We start from the raw sequence: 6,000 nt of genomic DNA on the forward strand, positions 1-6,000 counted from the left end.
AAAAGGGAGATAAACACCAGAGCCATGTCCTTGAATAAGGGGATGAGTCCACAGGAGGAGGAATCAGCTTTTGATAACAGCGTGAATAATTTCTCCATGGTTACAAGTGGGAAGAAGCATGCAGGCATTTCTGCCATAACAGGATAAATGTGCTCCTGAACATTTTTTCATTCCCAAACTCATGCACTAAAAATAACAATTTATGGAAAAAATAGCGTTGGGGCAGACCATTCCAAACCTATCCAACTTTGCAAACTGCACACTAGCAAAAGCACCAACAAACATAGTTTTTAAAAAACTTTATACACCTAACAAATAAATGCATCAGAAAATAAAGGATTCCACCTTTCCAAGAAAAGGGCAAAGACAGCTTGCTAGAATTTGGTAGGAGGGTAGAAGCTGCTGAGTTACACAACAAGCACTTCCAAGACAGAATCTGTGGCCAAACCACCAAGACCTGGAAGGAGCAGTGAGCACGCGTCACGTAAAGTACCTTATTCTTCTGCAGCTCCTCCATTCAGCTCATCCTGTTGCTGTCCTGCACATTCGGCTGCTTTTATCTGGTGGAACAAAATAATGTGCTGGGGGAAAAAAATCACTTGTGATCCAACCCAATTTCCACATTACAGTGACATCATCCCTACTTAGCAATAATATTTAACGTCCATTTACAGAAACACGCAGTGTAGAACAGACTGTAAGTGGGAGATGCTGGAAGGTGGGCGGATGTGGTGGTGGAAGACCGTGGAAGTTCACTTCTGACTGTTTTAATTTTGTCAGTGAAAAAGTATGTGGCAATTTCCCCAGTTCCTGAGCCCGTAGTTGGAACGGTTCCCCTCGGCAATGAAAGAATCTGCACAATGGCTTCCGAACCCTGGGCCAAGGGTGTCTATTATTGGAGGACCAAGGTCACATACTCCCTAGGCTCCCCCTTCCTACCAAAATGGACAAACAAAAGCAATACTGTCTCTTTGTATGAACCGCAGCTATTAGTGCCACCAAGAAGAAAGAGGCACAGATGCTCAGTGGAGCTCTTTGGCATCTGAAGGCAAAGCTATGTCAGCCTGGGGTCTGCTGCTTTGACTCATTTACTTTTTTTGTTTGTTTGTTTTTGTGGTATGAGGGCCTCTCACTGCTGTGGCCTCTCCCGCCGCGGAGCACAGGCTCCGGATGCGCAGGCTCAGTGGCCATGGCTCACGCGCCCAGCCGCTCCGCGGCATGTGGGATCTTCCCGGACCGGGGCACGAACCCGTGTCCCCTGCATCGGCAGGCGGACTCTCAACCACTGCGCCACCAGGGAAGCCCTCATTTACTTTTAATGGAGGCCTGAGCAGGGGAGGGCTCTCTAGCTGGTCCAGGCACACTGTAAGATCTCTGCATTTTGCCAGGAGGACCCGGGAGATCTAATTACGCTCAGAGTGTCTGTGACCGGCCTGGATGCTGCGTGGAGCCAGCAGCAGATCCCAATAGGGAAAGTGCAGCTGTAGCCTCTTAGCTTTTGGAGCAAAGCCAGGCTTTCTTATGCAAGTAATTATTTTCCTCTTAGAAATAACTCTTGCTATGGAGGGCTTGACCACAGGAGACTAGGTGACCACGTGACCTAAACTGCCCCTCTTGCAATTTGATCCACCAAGCCAGGAGTTCAGTGGGCCCAGCCCGGCAGCACGCCCTCATCAGGTGGGAGTGGTATATATCAGCACCGGAGGCCACGTGGCGGATGGTGCCCGTGAGCTGCAGGGACCTTATCCTGCGAGGCGCCTCCTGCCTGCCCCTCCCCGCCCCTCCCCTTCCTCACAACCATGGTCCCGTGGAGAATTCCCAATGAGCAGTTTACCAGAGGAAAAAAAAGTCAAATCTGGTTTGGAGACGGCTCTGCCAGTTTGGCTGGCACCTGCTGAGGCATTTCAGCCCCACTTGGGGCCGAGGGACAATGGGGAAAGGAGATCGTCTCAGGGACCAGAACTTGGCGTGGTCTGCATTGTATACTTTACCTAGAAGGAGAGATGACCTGGGAGGAAGATAACCCACCATGTCATGGGCAGTGGCTACCACTCGGAAAGGATGGTCGGCGACATGAAAGGAGGTCTGGGGTAGAGGAATGTGGCTGGACATCTCAGAACGGGCCCCAGTGCGGGAGAGTCTTTGGGTCTTAACCACTGGAAAAGTCAAGAATTCCCGCCATGCATGAGGTTCTAAGTGTTCAAGCGGCAGATTGCCTGCCCTGTGCCTTCGGCCCCTGTCCTCAGCCACCCTCGCTCAAAGGCCTCATGGACAAAGTGCATGGTTTCAGGGACAGAGATAATGCATTGGCCCAACAAGGACTTCTCATCAAGGCTAACTGCCTACTGCCCCTGCTGATGAATTTTCAGCAGCAGTGACCAACCCCGAGACTTGTTATAATACCCCACCGAGGAGGGGGTTAGAGTGGAGACCCTTCCCTTGCAGAGAGGGCAGTCACTTGTCCTCACTGGACTCACTGCTCACTCTGGACTTGGATTCTCCAGACCAGACACACCTTTCATGAACTTCCCAAATTGCCTTAATTCACTATCATTTGTTTCCCGGCAACAATGCTTTTCACCAGAGTTCAGTTACAGTGGTGTGTGTGAGGCAATAGACCTAGGCTCACAGAATTTCTAGTCCTATGGCATCTACGCATCACCTGAAACGTAAGGCCTGAGGGCAGGGTGGAATGGGCTACTCGACACTCAACTGTGCCAGCAGAGAAGTCCTTGAGAGGCTGAGACGCCGCCCTGCAGGATGCTGTGTGTGCTATGACCCAGCGACCAGTAGATGGCGATCTTTCCCCAAAAGTCAGAAAAAAGGGACCAAGGGGTGAAAGTGGGAGGGATGCCTGTTACCACGTCCCTTCTAATGAAGCAGGCACCATGATGGAATCTGCTTTCCGGAAGGGTGTCAGAAGCATCTAGCCTCAGGAGTCAGTAGGGACAGAGCGCAGCATTCAGGGCCCAAAAGCAATGGTACAAGCTGTGCTATGGGCACCCAGCAGAGGCTGCAGTGGGTCATTGTGACAACAGCCCTGTCATGTCAGTTGGTTGGTGTTCCTGGTTGAGTAGCCACCTAGACTAATTTCCTGCCCTCTTGAACACCTTAATGTATTTTTTCAATGAACTCCTTTTCTGCTAAACTACCTAGAGCATATTCTGTCGATTGCAGCTGGAGACCCTGCCCCACACACCTGGGTTACTAAAGCCCACTCCTGTCCTCCAGGCACTGCCCATCTCATTCTCAGTAGGATGTTCACATCTGTTTCGCATTTATCCTTTTGCCGAATTTTCCAGGTCTGTTTAATATTCTTTGCCACCTCCCACCCAAAATTGCTTTTAATGTTTGGGCCTCTCAAAGATGTTGAACGATACAGTCTTTTTCATTCTGTGCCCAAGCCTTAATTGAATCTTTAGGAGAAAAAAAATGTGTGAAGGTGGACATCTTTGTGTGTGTAACCAAGATGCAGCAAATGGCAGGTAGAAAATGTGTTTCTTCATGGACTTGAATGACAGTGGTAGACATATTAAAGGCGGTGGTTCTAATTACCTTTGCGTACTTGGCAGAATTAAATCATGGTTTCAGACGCCTAAGTAGCTTTAATATCAAATGCACAAGAGATAAAGCTTTTGAGAATTTTCCACAGTTTGAGGATATCTTCTAGTTGGAGTATTCTACAGGACTTTTTCCCCTTTGGCACAGGGTGTGGCCACCAAGAACAGTTAATATTTCTTGGACTAAATTAAACTGGCTCCTATTAGAAGATAACAGATGCCTGTGGATCTGAGGACAGTGAACCAAAGGGACACCCAGAAAGCCATGCGAGAGACGGACAGCTGTCAGGGGAGACACCTACTCTCTACATGACCTGGAAAACTAAGCCTCAGGGATTCAAAATATATTGATTTTTCAAGAGGAAACACTCACTTGGATATTAGGTAAATATGATTGTGCAAGGAGCTACGCAAGAAAGCTTTGGGGCAAATATTAGGTGAGATGCAAGGTCTTCACAGAAAAATCTTGGTAATAAATCTTGAGTATTTTCATGCATGTTATACAAACACTACGTATTTTCAGAGTGTTTATAGCCTTTTCAATTCTCTTATTCTTTCTCTCATTCATTTGCTCCTTCATTCATTCGACTGCCAAGCATCTCTGGGAACTTGCTGCATGTCAGGTTCTGGGGATGCTCGATGGTAAAGCAGCCCTGCCTGAAATGCTGCTGTGACAGCTCTCCAGGTGAAGAGGCAGGCAGGGAGCAGGAGAGTGATAGCCAGAGGTCCCAGTGTATGACAGATAGGGTTATCCTTGACCTCTGGAAATAGAGGGATGGAAGCACTCTCTGAAAAAGCTCGACAAAGAGAGAAAGATGAACAGAGTCCAGGAAAGTATTTGAGAGTGAAGAAGAATTGATTTGTGGGGAGTTTAAAAAAAAAAACAACTGAGGGCTTCCCTGGTGGCACAGTGGTTGAGAGTCCGCCTGCCGATGCAAGGGACACGGGTTCGTGCCCCAGTCCGGGAAGATCCCACATGCCACAGAGCGGCTGGGCCCGTGAGCCACGGCCGCTGAGCCTGCGCGTCCGGAGCCTGTGCTCCGCAACGGGAGAGGCCACAACAGTGAGAGGCCCGCGTACCGCAAAAAAACAAACAAACAAAACAACTGAAAACATGCCTAGGTGTGGTTAGCTTCATCTTTTAGTTACATCCTATGACTTTAACATGTTCAAGAAAATCAAGAATTTGAAGTGTCATTTTGCCACCTGAATGCCACAATCATTTAATATTGTCAGTTTTCATCAAGTTCCTTCAGCAAGTAACTGCCTTCTCAACTGTGTAACAAATGAGAGCAATTACAACGGGTCCCCCTCCTCTTACACATTTATTCCTACCACTGAGTGGCTATCCTTCTAGCTGCCCTTCTGTGGCTCCTGCCCTTGATATGTCTACGCTATTTGCGGTTGGGCACCTTGGAAGAGTGCGCATATTAACCACATATTCTGCCAGGCGTCCCCAGATGCCCAGTCCTGGCCTCTGGGTACTAACATGATTCACTGGGCCAGAGGTTTTTTTTGGTTTTGTTTTTATGTAAGTCAGATGATATCACTCTCTTGCACAAAACCCTCCAGTGATTTTCCATTTTCCTCAGAATAAAACCCAAAGTCTTGACCTGGCCCCTGGCACCCCTCTAACTTCATCTCTAACACACCCCCTTTCATTCTGGCTCCTTGCTGACGCTGGAATGTTGCAAAGCTCTGTCCCATTTCAGGCCTTTGGACTTGCTGGCCCTCTCCCTGGACATTTCCCCGTGCGCCTACACTGCTCAGGCTCTCTGCTCAAATGCCCGCTTATGAGCATGGCCCTCCCTGGCCTCCCAACCTAAGCCAGCCACCACGGCACCCTTCACGCCTAGTCTCCTAGCCACTTCTCCATGTCTCTTCATGTGGCTGACATGCTTGCCTGTTGGCTGTCTCTCAGCCATTACATTGGCCACTCCATAAAGGCAGTGGCCTCTTTGATTTGCTCACAGTTTATCCCCTGTACTGAAGTCAGTCTCTGACACATAGTAGGCACTCAGTATAGATTTGGTAAATGAAGGCCCACGTGAAGATTCCCTTCCATAGTCATCTGCCAACCAGACGAACAGAGCCAGAAAGGCCCCGGATGCTAGAGCAAGTTCCCCCTCACTCTAACCAAATCCATGCCCTCCAAAAAGGAAATGTGTTCAACTGTTATTCCCTGCAGGGAAATTTTTTCATTTGTGACATTCAAATGTATGGAATCACGCAGCACAGAACAAGCTGCTCAGTCGTTACTAGGTAAAAGCCTGACATTTTCTGTGATACCCTTCTTGATTATGTAGGCGTATCACAGCCCCGCAGGCTGATTGCTTTTAGAAATAACGAAATTGTACTAAATTTCACCTTAACCCATGACATTCTTCACTCCTCTGGCTCCCCGCAGTATCTGATATGTTGTTCTGTTCGTTTGTTTTGA

The sequence above is a fragment of the Delphinapterus leucas genome, chromosome 13, assembly GCF_059928025.1.
Source record: "Delphinapterus leucas isolate spDelLeu-1000000601 "Yukka" chromosome 13, BTC_Dleu_Yukka2, whole genome shotgun sequence".
Lineage (NCBI taxonomy): Eukaryota > Metazoa > Chordata > Mammalia > Artiodactyla > Monodontidae > Delphinapterus > Delphinapterus leucas.